We start from the raw sequence: 19,310 nt of genomic DNA, 5'->3' as shown, positions 1-19,310 counted from the left end.
CTTAGGGTCACACAAATCCAACTTGCCTCCTCCCTTGAGGCGTGCATTCACAAATATCCGTGGCCTTAGAACTAATTTAACTGATGTTGAAGCATTTCTCCTAACAAATACCCCGGATATCTTAGCACTAAGTGAGACTAACCTACACTTCTCCATCCCCTCTAACTACTTTAACATACCTGGATATCTCCCAATCTGTCGTAAGGACATTGACAGACACATGCACGGACTTGGAGTTTACATTCGTAATACCCTTCCATTGACTAGAGAAACAAACCTAGAAACGGATGATCAAGTTTTATGTGCTTTAGACTAATTATGCAACGCAACATTAGCTACTTTTACTTTCTCTACCGCTCTCCCTCGACCCAAGACTGCACCATAATAAACAAAGTATCTGACAGAATAGACACAGCACTCTCCCTCGACACAAGCGCCCAAGTACATGTATTTGGTGACTTTAATGTCCTCCACAAAAACTGGCTTAGATTCTCTACTTACACAGATGCAGCGGGCAGCACAACTCATAGCTTCTCTATATCTCACTCCCTATCACAAATGGTTACATTCCCAACCCGTTTCCCTGACCAGGAAGAACAACACGCATCACTTTTAGATCTGTTTTTTAACACAGTTCCTGATGATTGTATAACGAATGCCGACAGCCCACTTGGGAACGCTGATCATGCAGTGATAATGGTTGAAATCGCCGTAAACTCTAGACCCAAAACTGAAGAGCCAGTGCTCAAAACAATAAGATATTATAAAAAGGCTGACTGGGAAGCCATCAGAGATCTTATCAGAGATGCCCCATGGGGAAATATTTTTTCTATTCCTGCTGAACAGTGTACAAACCAGACCACTGAATGGTTCATAACTGCAATCGAAGCGCATGTTTCCATGCGGAAATTCTATAGCAAGCCTCACTCTCCCCTATGGTTTACTTCGACTTGCGCAACTAACATTGCTCAAAGGCAGAATGCATACGGCTGATTTAACCGACATAAGTCCAGTTCAAACAGACACATGTACATAGAAGCTAGAAGTAACGTTAAGAAAGAAATAGCGACAGCAAAGAGGGAATTTACGGAAACCACTAAAAACGCATAGAAGCACAAAAACTAGGAACTTGTGACTTCTGGAAAATCTACAACAGTGTAGTAAATAATGGGCAATCAACAATTCCCCCACTAACCAACAATCACGAGGTGGTTTGCTCAGCAACCGAGAAGGCTTACATGCTTGCCAGTCGGTTTGCCTCAAACTCCACACTGAACCCTTCCAACCACCCCCTACCTGACTTTCCTATGATGACAGACGCCACGCAAACGATCTGGAAATCCCCCCTGCTCAGGTGCATGCGATCATAAAAAACCTGCACAGTTCAAAAGCATGTGGACCCGATCTCATCCCAGCTATGCTATTAAGAAAGTTCTCAGTCGAAGTAGCTCCAGTTCTCTCCAAACTCTATAACAAATGCCTTAATGAATCTTGCTTTCCGGGCTGTTGGAAAACTGCTTCTGTGGTACCAGTATTCAAGAATTCTGGCGAAAGAACTGACCCATTAAATTATCGCCCCATTAGCCTCCTCCCACTTTTTGCCAAAATAGTTGAGACCTTAATTAACCATGCTCTAGTCCATCACTTTGCAGATGCTAAACTTCTGACTGACCAACAATATGGATTTAGACAAGCCCGTTCCACAGCAGACATCCTAACTGTATCTCTGAACGTATATACCATTCACTGGGCAAAGCTGGAGAGGGCAGAGCGGTAGCTCTAGATATATCTAAGGCTTTTCACAGGGTATGGCATGAGGGTCTCCTCAGGAAGATTAGATCATACGGTATCACTGGTAGAATACTTAACATAATTAAATCCTTCTTAGATAAACGAAAAATCCATGTTGTCATCGACGGTCGTACCTCCAAACAATATGATATAAATGCGGGAGTGCACCAGGGGTCTATCCTTGGACCTCTACTGTTCCTGATATTCATAAATGACCTCCCCGACAAAACTGACTCTGAGATGGGTAAATATGCTGATGACACCACACTCTATAACAGGCACGACAGGAAAACAAATAAACACATATCTAAAGAAATGGCAGAAACACTAGAGGATGACCTCCAATCAATAGTGGAATGGGGACATAAATGGATGGTCACGTCTAATGCCGCCAAGACTAAACTAGTTTCATTCAATAATTACAAGAAACCTTCTCTACCACCTATAGCAATGGCCAACGACTTTTTATCTGAGAGTACGTCTTTCAAGCTCCTTGGCCTAACGTTCACAGGAAACATGAGTTAAAACAATTACATCGATGGCATTGCCAGGGCCGCTGCAATGAAGGTAGGCTCTCTCTACCGTGCTAGAAAACTACTAACACCCGAAAGTATCCTGTACGTCTATAAGGTAACCATTCGCCCATGTATGGAGTATTGCTGTCATATTTGGGCTGGTGCATTGGCTACTCGTCTCTCGCTCCTTGACAAGGTTCAAAAGAGAGTCGCAAATCTGATAGGCCCTAAACTGGCATCTAAGCTTCAGCCTCTCTCCCATCGTCGACACGTTGCATCCCTCTGCCTGTTCTACAAGTATTTAAGTGGTGAATGATCTGATGAACTGCAAGCACTTGTGCCCCACGACGTAAACACCCTCGACAGACCCGACAAGCTGTAAAATCCCACCCCCACACTGTAGAGATCCCTATATGTAAAAGATATTTCTACTCCAGTAATTTCTTCCTCAGAACCACTAGACTTAGGAATTCCATTCCAGGTCGCTGTTTCCCCAACTGTAGAGTACTGACATGCAGAAGTTCAAGTGCAACGTAAACCAACATATTGCTGCCCAAATCCCTTCATAGTACCCCAGTAGTTGTTGCCCTTGATAGTAGCCCCCTACACCAAAGTGGCAATGTGCCTTGTTTGGGATTAAAATGTAATAAAATGTATATATATATATATATATATATATATATATATATATATATATATATATATATACTAGTACTCTGTTCCGTTGTTTCTAATTTTTCTTTAACAATATAAGGAGGTCTTGTCTTTTCCTCAATACAAGATATGAAAACAGACATTTTTCATTGCCTAATGTAATATCAGTTCATTGACACTACGATCGAAACATTACATTAAATGCATAAATTCATAGATTAGTGTATAACTAAAAATAATATATATATATATATATATATATTATTTTTAGTTATACAAAAAAAATGCGATTAAAATATGCTGTTGAATATAACATGACTTTGTTTTCTTCTTTTGCCAATTAAAATGAATTCTAACTTTAACCATGTTTTTGTGTCTTTCAATCCTTTTCAGTATTTAGTACATCTATTTGAAACCTCTGTAATTACTTATTTCTGCAAATTTCTACTGAGTGTTTTTACATAACCTATTGTTTATGATTTGATGAGAAATGTAGAGATTGTCTGAAGACCTCGACACGGTCAACATTTCTGCAATAACCTTTGACAGACAAAAATTCTTCTTAATTTTACTTAGATTTTCGTGTATCATTCTATTCTCAATTCTTATAGTTGTAGTATTTCTTTACTTTTCGCATAGTGTTTCTTCAACTTCTTGATTTTCCTAAGGTATTCGGTAATTTATAATACTAGTCTTTATAGGCCGTCCTCCTGTCTTATTTGTTGGTACAATTATATTGTCATTTCGAGTGCGTTTCTCCCGAACAACACTCAATATGTTGCTAATCTGTTATGCAATCCTGAATATTTCAATAATAACATTATTATTATACGATAGCGTGTGTGTTATTTTCAGTGCCACGCTTACATCGGGGTCGTTTAATTGTTATGTACTTCTATTTCTTGTTATAAATATTTTTACCTAGAATTCCTCATAAGTTTTGGTTTCGGTTATAGCTAATGGCATTCCAATAATTTTTTTAATCCAATATTTTTTTTTTAAATAATTTTATCAAGAATTCTTTATAAGTTTTGGTTTCGGTCTTGGTTTTAGCATGGGTTCGAATATCCTATAAATCAAGTTTCATGTCTGTAAATCAGAAACTGGCAGAGAGTTTAGTGGCGAAATTTGTAAAACACACATATATATATACACATGCATAAATATATAGAGAAATTGATTCGTGTTTACTATAACCTTTTTGCGTAAATATAACGTAAGTATAAATTATGTAGAATATCTGCATGAAAATAATTACACGTGATAGTTTATTAATGAGGATCATCCCATAAGAAAACCGAAAAAACTAATAGAGAATTAATTAAAATTAATGATTAAAATAATATTAAAATTGGCTAGATCTTTTGTAGATAAATGCATATAAAGCAAAGTTTTTTTTTCTATTCTTTTTTTAATAAATAAGAAAAAGGGGTTTAATACGAAGATCAATGCGCAAAAAAATTATAGAACTATAGATTCCATTTCACAATGCGTATTCGTGGGTGATTTTTGGTTTTGTTAAATCATGAATCATGAGTAAAAATAAGAATTGATTAATTCTTTTTAAACAAATTCCTTATACCAAAATTTGACATTATCCAACTAATCAAAGCCTTTTCGTTTTTCTCAAACTCCTTTCCATGTAAGAATTTATCTTTTTTATGTGAATTCGAATGTCACGTTTCTGCGCATCGTCATTACACTTACCGTTCGATCGGCTAAGTTTGGTGCTTCTCTTCTGAAAAGCCGCTATAATATTATCCCCATCTAATTTAATGGGTTGCACGGTTCTGTTTTATTCCCTTGCTTTCTATCAGTCATTCTTTATCTATAGCTGTTTATCTTTCATCCGCTTGCTATAATCGATATTTCCCCCGCTTCGCTCTTGTGTAATTATTTATTCCCATTATCGCAGATTTAAGGCAATTTTCAAATCAGATAAAATCAACTTACGCTTCCCCTTCCTTCCTTTTTCGGCCGAAAGCGCCTAATGCACCGCCATTATTTGCTTGGTCCCCATTGGTTCTTTGGATAAGCAATAATTTGATTTTTCCTTCTTCTTTAATGGTAATAATAGTAATAATAAAAAGACGAAAAATGAAAAATTAGTTTTTCTCATATTCTTCTTATCATTATTATATTTTCTAGATCTCCCTTTCTTCATAATAATCCTGCCTTTTTTACGTTACCCTTATTCTTTGCATACGCCGTCGCTCATTCTCTATACACAAAAGATGAAAGAAATTCTGCGTTTGTTTATTTTTAGTTTTAACTAAGTTATACAAGAGAACCCCGGCATACGGAGGCCCAACATTTTTTTAGGTTACGATGTAGAATACAATATTTTCAGACCCCTGGATACGGTATTTGCCCCGCCTTACGGTGTTATTTATAAAGTTATTGGATTATATACATGTTTACTGTATTTTGTAACTAGCTTTTAGTATCAAAGAATTAAACAAAATTGGTGGAATATCTAATATTACTAGTAATACTACTACTAATAATAATATTCTTCTCCCTATTACTCTTTGGGCTTTTTTCGTTTTACAATTCTTGTATGATCAAACAACGCCACGCCAAGTTCCTAACTGAGGCTAATATTTCTAAACAAATCAAGGGTTTACTGTTTTGTAACCAGTAAAATATATGTTGGTTGCGTCTTTATACTGAGCAGTTATCCCTTATTTTCATTTGGAACTAAACCGAACAATTATAAACAAAGTTTCTGCCTGAAAACTTCTGATCCATGGAATACGAAAACGCATTTTTCTTGCCTACTGAGTAGAACATAATGATTTTAAATAAATTAATTTCTTAAATAATCAGAACTTGACTATTGAACCAATCGTTACGAATTCGTACAAATATGATATAATTGGCAATCTCTTATACGCTTATATTGATTGAGCCCCAGTCTTTACTAAGTAGCGATAGATTAGTACAAAAAATCCAAACTCACCTTAATGTGTTTTAGCCCCTTCAATTATTGCCAATAAAATCTTTTGATATTAGGACGATTCAAGACGGTTTTCTTGGAGGAATTCTGATATTGAGTTAAATATGCGAGTTTAATCTGCGAGCCAATAATTTAAACAGTGAAATTATTTTAAATACATTGATTACTGTCTTTCTTTTTATATTCTGGTATTCTAATTTAAATTAATTGTTATCGCGTTCACATATTATTAGTTTCATTTAACCCTTGTTCTGGGGTATGATTTACCTCCCCTTTCACTACAGAATAATGTAACATACGCATCGCAAAGTGGGATTTGAAAAGCTGGTGCCCTAGATAAAGACAACTCTGGCCTACTTAAATGTAAAATAATAATGATTTTTTGAAAGATTAGACGTGTGTTGACATTTACGTTTAACATAAATTAAATAATTTGCGCAGTAACGTTATTTTTATATGGTATGATTGTTAAAAGAGCCACAATATATTTTTTCGAATATATTTTTTAAAAAATACTTCGTTCGTCGAAGGCTACTAAAATGGTTCCTTCCAGCCCCCTTTAATAGGCTAGATTACTCCAGTCGCTTAGTATAACCGACCTTACTGTTATGCCATATACAATATTAGCGGCCGCAGCAATACTGAGGTATCATTGTTCTAAATCAAATTATAGTAATGTTTTGTAAAATTAACATCATCCCAGGTTCTTTCGCTTTACTTTCTCCTTCTCTCTCTCTCTCTCTCTGTCTCCCTCTCTCTCCGTCTCTCTCTCCGTCTCTCTCTCTATGTTTGCTACTATATTGACGCAGAATATTTTGCAGATAAGGGCATTGAACTCTCACAGCGAGTCTGTTTGAGGTCTGACTTGACCATGTTGATCGTGCCTGTTATCAGTTTTATCATCACGGCTTGCAATTGGCCAATATTCAATTTTCCAACCAGACAAAAGATCCTTTTTTTAGATTTATTGTTATTCAGCTGAGCTAAATCGGCCATGATATTAAAGAAGATGAAAAGAAAATATTTAAAATATAAAAGAAATCGCGTGACTCAGGTGTAAAATCTATTGGAATCTTGGCAAAAATGAATCAGCCGGAAACACAACGGAGATAATTATATACAAACAGTCGATAGCAACTGAAGAATCTTGCATGGCAACTGTTTATTTGCACTAAATAATTACATCTGATTTCCGAAAAATGTTTAATACATGCCGACTTTATTAGTTAATATTAATCTTTTGAGGCATGTCAAACTGCTTAAGGATTTCTTAAATCTTAAATAAAGTAATTTTAGAGTAAAAGAGTCCACAATCTGTGTTACGAATGTTAATTATAGGAGAGTAAATAAGTAAAAATAGCAAAGTATATCCATAGAAAATAATTAAATTAATGAACAATACTTTAATACAATCGGAATGCAAAATAAGTAAGGATTTGATATTTAAAGACTCTAAGAAAAGTGAGAACAATGTGTTCGCTTTTCAGGTGAAATTGAATACCAATTTTTGTTTCTGGTGGCACAGTATGTCTTTATGTGGATCGCAATGGAATCGTCAATGTAAAGGTCCGTATATATCGGGCCGTCTATTCTTTCAGTAAAAGATTGCTGTATGAACTGTGTACATGTGTTCGGTTAGCAATATGTAGATGCTGTTATTTTTTAATAGGTCCTTTGTGTCTTTTGCCATGCATGTCCTCGTTGCTAAAAGTAATTCTACCATAAATAACCTATACTGTATTGTAACATGCACAGTTGTGTTGATTCCGGAGCTAATACGGATAAAGAAAATAGAAAGGTATATGTTTGGCTTATTATGTCATGTGTGAATATTTCATGTGCAGTGATTAGTTGAGAAAATAGTGTTTCGGTGTATGTTCAAGAAATGAGTAAAATGCTACACACTATAAACAATGCATCCATACATTGCATCGATGTCAAATTGGAAGTTTTCCAAATGTGGTCAATGTAAATAGCTAAATTATCAAACAAGAGGAAACAGATAAATCAAATTCGGTTACTAAAATTACTATCAACAGAAAGCATAAATGTATAAGACCTATTATGAACCTAATAATGTCAATAATATATGCATACATCATAAAGATAATGATGTATTAAGATAAAAATACCAGGGGAAGTAAAAAGATTGATATAACTTAAAAGTTAATTATTCACGTATACATAGAATGTCTCCACCAAGCCATAAGCAAATGGATTAGTATTACTTTAAATAAGAATAATAATGAACACCAAATGCTGACATAAAAACATGATAGACTAGACCCCTTCTAAAACACTTGTCACCGCAAAAAAAATAATCTACAATCGCAGTGACAATCTTGGATTAGTTATTATATTTCTTTTCTATTATATGAATTATTCAATTTCAGGAATAATGAACTAAATAATCATAATATTCACTGTTCGATCTATTTCACAAAATTAAACATGTGGCTGGATTGATATGCTGAGCAACCTATTATCAGTAAAAACAACTTTTTTGTAGCAATACGCTCTCGAGCCTATCAACGATATTGAAATTTGCGAGAAAACCAACAAAACAATGCGTCAAACATTAATTCTAACTAAGAACTCGTGAGCAAATTATAAGCACTGATGCCTTGTAAATAAAATTTAAATTCAATAAATATCGTTCTAATGCCTTACATGAAATAAACATCGTTACAAATGTCTTACATGAAATAAACATCGTTTAAATGCCTTACAGGGAATAAACATCGTTTAAATGCTTTACAGGAAAAAAACATCGTTTCAATGCCTTACAGGAAATAAACATCGTTTAAATGCCTTATAGGAAATAAACATCGTTCAAATGCCTTACATGAAATAAACATCGTCTAAATGCCTTTCATTAAATAAACATCGTTCAAATGCCTTCCATGAAATAAACATCGTTTAAATGCTTTCCATGAAATAAACCTCGTTCAAATGCCTTACAGGAAATAAACATCGTTTAAATGCCTTACAGGAAATAAACATCGTTTAAATGCCTTACAGGAAATAAGCGTCGTATAAATGCCTTTCAGGAAATAAACATCGGTTAAATGCCTTACATGAAATAAACATCGTTCAAATGCCTTACAGGAAATAATCATCGCTCAAATGCCTTACAGGAAATAAACGTCGTCCAAATGCCTTACAGGAAATAAAAATCGTTTAAATACCTCACAGGAAATAAGCATCGTTCAAATGCCTTACAGGAAATAAACATCGTTCAAATGCCTTAAAGGAAATAAACATCGTTTAAATACCTCACAGGAAATAAGCATCGTTCAAATGCCTTACATTAAATAAACATCGTTTAAATGCTTTACATGAAATAAATATCGTTTAAAAGCCCTTACATGAAATAAACACCGTTTAAATGACTTACAGGAAATAAACATCGTTCAAATGCCTTACATTAAATAAACATCGGTTAAATGCCTCACATGAAATAAACATCGTTTAAATGCCTTACAGGAAATAAACATCGTTCAAATGCCTTACATGAAATAAACACCGTTTAAATACCTTACATGAAATAAAAATCGTGCAAATGCCTTACATGAAATAAACACCGTTTAAATGCCTTACATTAAATAAACATCGTTCAAATGCCTTACATGAAATAAACATCGTTTTAATGCCTTACAGGAAATAAACATCGTTCAAATGCCTTACATGAAATAAATATCGTTTAAATGCCCTACATGAAATAAACATCGTTTAAATGCCTTACATGAACAATAATGATACACAACATATCTGTTTTGTGGAAATAGAAAAATTTACACAGCTTGTTTTGATCATGTGTTCAGTTTTTATTTCTTTATTTCCTCCAATTGTTTGTCTTCTGAATGATGCTGATTTGTGGCTCGCCCACTATAAGCCGTTTTTAGACTGGGACCGACATCTTTAGTAAACAGTAAAGCTGTAACTGTAATCCATAGTTGCTTGCTTGAAATACTGTGTATAAGTATTATATTTATAAAATTAATCCACGTACCCGTACGTTTCTTGGCATCACTGATTTGGCAAAATTCTAATTTTTGTCGAAAAGAATTTGGTCGGTACCACGAATTCGCTAGAGATATCGTCATTTTTGTCGTAGTTATTATTTGTTCTTTTTGATATTGATAAGAATTTTCCGCTTTTTCCTATATTATATGCATTAGGCCCTCCTCTTATACTATTAATGTATTTATTTAAATATTTATCCGCGTAGACATGCTTTTTCGAGTTTTTAATAAACACTTTCGTTTAATTACTAACATTTATACGTGCAATCAACTCTTTCATGTAGGGCATTTCACACAGAGGCAATTTATTGTAAACCGGGAGGATCCAATAACGTATAAATACATCAATTCTGAAAATGAATAATGCATCTGCTTTTTGATTAACTCAATATTTGTTGGTACTCATTTCGTTACTGGTACGTTTCCTTTCCATCAATAAAAAGAAATATTTTATTTTTCCTGCTTACGCATTTTCAGTACTAATACTGCATACGGCTCCCGTTAAGAAAGTTGGCTGTATGCCAGGCCATGCCAATTGTTGCTAGATCGAAAGCACCCAGTTTTTTTTGTTTTTTTTTTACTTATACGTTGGCAGGTGATCAGCTCCTGCCAAGCACGTGTTAGACAATGTATTCCTTCAATTTGTGTAATGGCTGAATAGGTTGAAATGGGCGGTGAAGTTCTGGTTATGTATCCAAACCATTAATTTATATTTGTCTCACACGAAAGCACTAAAATCGATCAGAGAAATTGGACAGTGTTGGTGTGAGGTGAGAATTATACTTTTTTCCATAGTATTTGCTCTCTATACAATAATTGAAAAAGGGAGATTCTAAGCGTAAGATGATTAATATAAAAACTCTTTCATTGTTTGTTAGAATGTAGCAGCTTAAAAATAGGCATGCTTTGCATGGAATGTAGACTAATTACTACGACTATGACAACTGTAGTTTGTTTTCATTGTTTTTTACTCTTAAGTATATATCCGATACAGACACAATTTTATCAACCGAAGTTCACATCACTCTACATAAAAACATATAAGATATCAATTGATATATACATGAGAATCAAAACAAGGAAAGTAATACGCTGTCGTCATAGCTCTACTAATTACTTTGCCGTTTTATATTCACACTGGGTAGCAGATGGTTTAAATGTAACTTATTTTACAAATGCATGCAACAAATTCCATTGAAGTAAAAAGTATACATATCAATTTTGAACATAAACACAGATATAACACACACACACACAAACACCCACCCACCCACGAACACACACACACACACACATATATATATATATATATATATACACATATATATACGAATATACATATATATACATATATATACACATATAAATATATCTATATATATGATGATTGCAACGTCTTGTCAGACGAGTGCCACTCCCTCAGACATTAAAAATGCATGAGACCAAATGCCTGAGGGAGTATCTATACAAAGATGATGTTACAGAGTCTTAGCTTTGTACGACAGCTAAGTCTCTCTCTCGGTTCAAAATGTTGAGATCCAGCAACAAGCAAGAGCAAGATAGCCAGCAACAAATTAAACTGCAGACCAGCTTAATGCGGGTACTGGTCTCCCGCTTTATGGTTTTTTTAAATCAGAGATTTGCTTCTCCTAGAAAGGTTGCCTTCACCACGGCTTACGGGAGCCCTCTCCACCCCAATACACATATACACACACACAAATATACACGGTGCTAGTTGGCCGTTGACCCAGAAAAAGAGTTCATTCGCCCTTTGGAAGGTCTTGTTTTTAATCCTCCAGGGAGACTAGCCGCCTTCCTCACCAAACAAGTCTGGTGGGGGAACCAGTTTAGTCGCCGGTGACCCGACCATGAGGCAGGTAGTACTGGGTTACATGGTACCAGTAGCATATGACATGACCTGACACAAATATATATATATACATGCACATGTATATACATACACATGTATATACATATACATATATATACATATACATATATATACATATATATATACACATATATGTATATGCATATATATACATACATTTATATACACATATACAAACATACCATTTACTTTTATAAATATATACAGTGCCACGCAAAACTATTGGACACATTACATTTTTCTTCATAACTTTAATTAGGGTTCGAGATTTTACCTAAAATTTGGTCAGTATATTCCTATTACTATTCTAACTAATATTTTGGTAGTAATTACAAAATTTAAGTTTAAAAAGTTTATATTAAAGGAAAATATAAATCAACTAACGAAAAAGTATTGGATACATTGATTTAATATTTGGTTTCATAGTATTTATTGCGTTCAACAGTTACCAATCCTTTTCTGTAGTTGCACACATGTTTTTTGCAAAGATATGCAGGTATTTTGCGCCATTCTTCTTTGCAGAACTGTTCTAGTTGTTGAATATTTTGTGGATTCCTCTTGCGAACATTGATCTTCAATATTTTCCACTAATTGTCAATTGGGTTGAGGTCTGGAGACTGACTGGGCCAAATAAGGACGTCAATTCCGTTATTTCGAAGCCATTGTTTGGTTAGTTTGGCAGTATGCTTGGGATCATTGTCCTGCTGAAACATTGAATTGCTATTATGTCCCAACAAATCAGCAGATTTCTGGAGGGTTTTCTCCAAAATCTCCCTGTACGTACGTCTATTCATTCTACCATTGATGAGTTCTAGTTCACCGAACCTTTTTGATTAAAAACACCCCCATACTATAATCGGACCACCGCCAAACTTTACCGGAGGAATCGTATTATTTTTGTTATAGGCGATAACATTTTACGTGTGGTGCTGTGTTTTTCCAAAGATTTCGATTTTCGTTTCGTCTGACCAGATTAAGTTGTTCCAAAATTCTTGTGGTTGTTCCCCATATGTTTTAACATAATTTAAACGTTATATGGCATGTTTAAGCTTCAGAAATGGAACTTTTCTTGGGGGCCTTGATACAAAACCTGCACGATTTAGAACTCTACCGATCGTATAATTGTTCACATTAATCCCAGCTTCGGTTTGACTTTCACCACGAGTAAGAAAAGGTTTTTTTTGTACCTTTCTGCTTACCGATATTGATTTTTTTTCGTTTAATTTCCTTGGCCGACCACATCTTGGAAGATTTGCAACAGCTTCACCAGGGTTTTTAAACTTTCTAATAACGTTTTCAATTGTACTACGTGGTAGACTAAGTTCCCTTGATATTATTCAATACGCTTTTCATTCATTGTGCTTATCAATGATTTTTGACGAATGTCTATGGACAACTTTTTAGTTTTAGGCAATTTTATAAATGAACTGGTTGACTTTGAAGAAGTGAGCCCAAACTGGAAGAATTTTATAAAATTATTTTTATATAAAGCTCTCTGATTGGTCAGTGATAACTTATTTACATTATTGCAACACGCTAAGCAAAAGTCATTTAAATTTATTTCAAAAAAATAATTTTTAAAAGTGTATCCAATACTTTTGCGTTTGTTAATTCATATTTCCTTAAATATAAACTTTCTAAACTTTGATTTTGTAATTACTACTCCAAATATAATTTAGAATAGTAATAGGACTATACTGATCAAATTTTAGGTAAAATCTTGAACCCTATTTTTTTTTATTCAATTTTCACCCCAAACAAGGCACAGTGCAGGTGGCTACTATTAGGGAATTAATTAGCGGGGTCATTATGAAGAGAGAAGAGTAGAAAGATGTTTGTTAACATTACACTTGAACTTCTGCATATCATTACAGTTGGGAAAGCAGAATCCCGGAAGGGAGTTCCAAAGACCCGCAGTTCTGGGGAAGAAACTATTGGAGTAAAAGGCTTTCTTGCACCTAGGGATCTCCACTGTAAAGGGATGAGACTGAGTAGCTTGTCGGGTTTGTCGGGGGTAGTTACCTCGGGGAGGTACAAGTGTTTGCAGTTCGTCAGAGCATTCACCATTAAAGTATTTGTAGAACAGGCAGAGGGATGCAACATCTCGTCGATGGGACAGAGGTTGAAGCCTAAATGACAGTTCAGGACCTATCAGGTTGGCGACTCTTTTTTGAACCCTGTCCAGGAGCGAGAGACAAGCATTAAAGATGTAAAATGAAATGTATCCAATACTTTTGCGTGGCACTGTATATACATACATATATACATATAAATTTACATATATATGCATATATGTATATATATATATATATATATATATATATATATATATATATATATATATATATATATATAAAAGGCTACTTCAGTCTTTGACAGACTATGGATACAAAGGAATGGTGCTTGTGCGTAAAATATTTTGGCAGGAGGTGTGCAATCTCCAACCAGACCTGATTCGACATTTTTAAATATCCGTGGCAAGTTAAGTGTATGTACAGCACGACTTGAAACAAATGCCAGGAATTCCCAAATAGTCACCCATCTGGTACTAACCAGGCTCAACGTTGCTTAGCTTCGGTGATCTGACGAGAACCGGTGTGTCAACGCGATTATGTCGTGTATATATGTATATATATATATATATATATATATATATATATATATATATATATGGGCACATACGCATATTCGTACACATCGAATACTCATCGTACTCATATTCGTAAATCTTGCCTCGTGTTTTTATATAAAGAGTAAACATGGCTTACAGAAATGCATTTAAGCTTCGTTATGGCTGAGAAATAGTAATAACAATGCAATCCATTCAAACAACGATAACAATGAAATCCATGAAAGAGAGCATAATAGGAAATCTGACCTTCCAAATATATAACAACATAAGGCTTAGTTGGTGAAACGCACTAGCAGTTACGTGGGCCAAATTTAATTTTTACACAAGAATTGCAAAGTATTAATATACTCATTTTTATGAAAATATTATTGGTTTGATTTTTATAAAATAATTGAACTTTTAATTTGAAATACACATAAAAATAAATAAGTTTAATAAGATATATGCATCATATATATATATTTTATTTAATTTTTGTTCACATTTAGGAGATGCATAAAATTAGGTGCTCAGATGTTTATATATGTGTATGTATTGCATTCATTTATAAACTAATAAAGATTCCAATCCAATTGAAAGCTTCTGGGATTGACCTTTAACCCTGATCTGAAATTGAACCCGTACATCAACTCCGTTTCCAAGGTCGCTGGAAAAATAGTGGGATCCTTCTATCGATCCAGTAGATCCACTGCTGATGCAATTCTCAACCAATATAAGAGCCAGGTACATCCAAAGATGGAATACTGTTGCCACAACTGGGCAGGAACTGCTAGAAAGAACTTATCCCCCCTTTACGGAGTTCATAATAGACTTCGTAGCCTAGCAAAGAATGCTCTTTTTAGTTCCCTGCAACCTCTTTCTCACAGAAGAGATGTTGCGGGCCTTTCTCTTCTTTATCGGTATTTTCATGGCAAGTGCTCGTGTTATGAAAAGGGACAAACTCCAGTAAGTAAGAAGCAAACAAGATAAGTTTGAAAATGATATTTGGAAAAGGTTTAACTCGAACCCAGTAGGTAAGTGTTAAAAAATAATAGATATTTAATCCTAGGAATCAAAGGAATCCTAGGAATGCAGTCGGTTGTTCATTCTTTGAGAAATAAGTCGATGTTAAATATGTTAATTAAAAGAATGGAAAATACGAGTTAAGAAATAACGATTAACAAAATAGGTTAAAACGATGGACTACAGTTATTAAATAGGTTTTATGAAAAATGTTAGCCAAAAAGAGGCCGGAAGCTATTTGTTCATTTTATTTAAATTTGAACAATAACTATAAAGCATCAATTAATAAATATTACTTAACTTTCTATTCACTTTAGAAACAGTTTATAGGCAGAGGTGTATAGGGATACGACTCGCATTTGTAAAATAAACAACTTCAGATTGCATTGAATTTGATGAGTGGTCATCAAACACAAATTAAACCAAATTATTTGAATTGTAAATTCTTCTATATAGTTTTTCGCTTAAGCTTTTAATTTTGGATATTTTCTACGATAAAAAGTATGTAATGTGTTTAATCTATGTTAAGATAAGACATATAATCATAAGATTTAGTATAATTTTATTTTGTGTTCAAAATTAGTAAGGAGACGTACATGTGTTACTGAAGTGTTCTGTTTAGGGAATGTATTTTCCAGTTTTGAATTTAGCATATATATATATATATGTGTGTGTGTGTGTGTGTGTGTGTTTGTGACTGTGTAGATATATGCGTGTTTATGTATATATACATATATATATATATATATATATATATATATATATATATATATATATATATATATAATTATGCTAACGAGGTTAGAAATGGCTAATTTAAGGAAAAATCGTGGAACCTCTTTAGATCATGGAATATCGAAACTAAATACTTCTCACCAGAAAATGATAGAAAATTAGTATTATTCAAAAGTCTTTAAAAATAAACAGAATGGATGTATTTTAGATCAGAAATTAAAAAGTTATGAAGGAGAAAAGGGAGTGAGAGTATGAGAAAATGACAAAATTATCAAGGAAAAATACGAATAAACTTTGAATAGTGGATTTTCTGATAAATTCTGGCTTTTAGATTAATTATGTAAGTGAGTTTATGGCTTTAATGTTATATCCCTGATTAAAGTTCTGTTTTACTATGAAGTGTGTTTGGAGGCGTCTTAATAATCGAAATTTTTTATTGAGCTTTGAAGCGGCTTTAGTTGTTTTCTAATGAGAGACGCTACCTCTGTTTTCATATATGAGATTTCAGTTTCATTGAACACGTTCATGCTGTTGTGTATCTGAGCTGTTATTTTGGGGGAGTAAACATTTTTTTTCTGGACAGAAGTGGATGAATATTTACCTGCAGACCTCTGTCCATTCTTTTGTTGAGAATATTTTATTCAGCACATTCCAGAGCCCATACCAACATCCATTCCTTTACTCTCTCTGATCTAGACTTTAGTTTCTTTAAGGTTTCTTATTACTTGACAAAAGGATAGTTTTTTTTTCAACCTTTTAAAGAGCGGCATTTTTAATCAAGTGATCTCTTCGTCTGATACATACACTTCCATTTGAGTGACGGGATATCTTAATCTTCTAACGGGTGTTTTATTTTATTTTCAGGAAATCAGATTCTTTTATTTTGCCGGTTCGTATTATACTTGCTGCTTTGTTCCACTTTGCAAACTTCGGGTAGTGATAGCAAAAAAGCAACTTCTTTTTAGCAACAGTCCATGGTTGGGCTGTTAAGCCTCTTGATTTTCTATTTTTAGCTGTTGAAACTGCTTTAACTATGTGCCAGCGCCTGTGGTATCACAATTTGGTGGCTGACCCTTGCCAGCCTCTATCATAGCTATAGCACCACTTCCAGAGAAAGAAAGTTTACACCATTACTTACCTCTTCCCGTCTGGTGTTTAAACGAGTTGAGGGGCTCTTTTTATCCTGTGTGCTGACATACCAGTATGTATTTCTATTTGTATTCATTTTTTTTAGAAATTAGAAATGCCTCATTGCCCACATCTTTTTATTTGGTATTAAAAGTTACCTTCTATTTATAAAGGCGGTGTCTTTGTCCGCAATCTGGGGAACGTGCTGCCTGGCTTGAAGAAACGACACACCATGTTTTCTTGTTTTCTTGAGTATTTGGTTAGAGTTTACTTCTGATAAGAAGTATACTCATGTCAGTGATCTCACAAAACCCTGTACAGAGAGACCGAAAGACACCAGAGGATGATGTCAAGTAATCATTCCGTGTCTCCGTTTATTATGTGTGGGTGCATATATGCGTGTAAATACACTTACTGGCGAATATACGCTCCTGTAAGTTGTATAGTATCATGAAAACCGCCACTTTCAAAAAGATGTTTATATATATATATATATATATATATATATATATATATATATAATTATTATTATTATTATTATTATTATACTGTTGGTAGAATTTTTTCAGTAACTCATAACAACAACACAATATGTCATTCCAAAGAGTGTTCAATGCATGAAACAGAGCAATATGTTGATTGTTGGAGAGCTATTGGCTACACATTAGCAAACGTGTTTCAATGACCCCCTAGCAGGGAAAATCACCTCATCAGGCAAAAAGCCATCCACGAAACTTTCAATAAAGACCATCCCTTTATATTAAAGTCAACTTTACAGGGTTGACCCATTCTAAAAAGAAAGAGGGGTACTAACAGCCTATATCAAAAAAATATAACCTATTCAATATGTTAGGTTTGTCAAGGTATAATTCTGAAGCAGATTTATTATAAGTTTGCATTAAATTTTCTAGCTCCAACCATTATAATTATAATTGTTTTTCGTTTGTTTTGTTAATACGGATTTTTAGAACTATTACTCCAATATCCGAGCAATTCATAAATTTAATCAAGGTTTTATTTCACTTAAAATCGAGATATAAATATATACATATATTACTAAACTATAAATTTAGCGCTATTTCTCTATATAATACAAAAGTACCGACATATATACAAACAAACGTGAAAATTTATATATATACAAATTACTCTTATAATATGGTTAAGTATATTAGTAACTAAGTCTAATTATATTATTCACGGTAAAAATTATTTTATATAAAATTTAATAGATTCTTCGTTAAAAATTTAGCGTTTAAAATAGATTTGGCGTTTAAAATAAATAAGTAAGTAAATAAGATCTAGCGTTTAAAATCCTGAAATAAATAATAAAGCATATTACAATATATAAGTCGATGGTATGATTAATTCGTTAATATTCTTATAATTTAAAATAATAATTAATATAATTTGAAAAACCTAACATTATTTTGTGAATAGGTTATATTTGTTTTGATATAGGTTGTTAGTACCCCTCTTTCTTTTTAGAATGGTTCAACCCCGTAAAGTTGACTTTAATATAAAGGGATGGTCTTTATTGAAAGTTTCGTGGATGGTTTTTGGCCTGATGAGATGATTTTCCCTGCTAGGGGGTCATTGAAGCACGTTTGCTAATGTGTAGCCAATAGCTCTCCAACAATCAATATATATATATATATATATATATATATATATATATATATATATATATATTATACTATTATATATTGTTATATTATTATATATGTTAATATATATATATATCTTATATATGTTAATATATATATATATTATATATGTTAATATGCACAGACGGCAAAAAGAAAGTCCGCACTTGTATTTTTTAAACTGCAAATTTAAGTGAAATTAAATGTAACTGTTTAAACAAACTATACCGCATTTGATTGGACTTTTATTCTTCTATAATTTTACCTGTTCATGTTTTACTTTTAGTTGAAATATTGTAGCGTCCACGTCAATTAAAAACAATAACTTCAAA

General features: G+C 33.4%; 1 pseudogene; it reads right to left on the bottom strand.

Annotated features, from left to right (window-relative positions):
• Positions 1 to 14,341: 14,341 nt before the first annotated feature.
• Positions 14,342 to 14,457, bottom strand: LOC145296372 (5S ribosomal RNA; annotated as a pseudogene).
• Positions 14,458 to 19,310: the final 4,853 nt, after the last annotated feature.

This window comes from Euprymna scolopes, chromosome 16 (assembly GCF_053919585.1).
Source record: "Euprymna scolopes isolate OS-2025 chromosome 16, ASM5391958v1, whole genome shotgun sequence".
Lineage (NCBI taxonomy): Eukaryota > Metazoa > Mollusca > Cephalopoda > Sepiida > Sepiolidae > Euprymna > Euprymna scolopes.
Note: the sequence above shows the minus strand (reverse complement) of the source record. Positions and strands in the feature narration are given on the sequence as shown.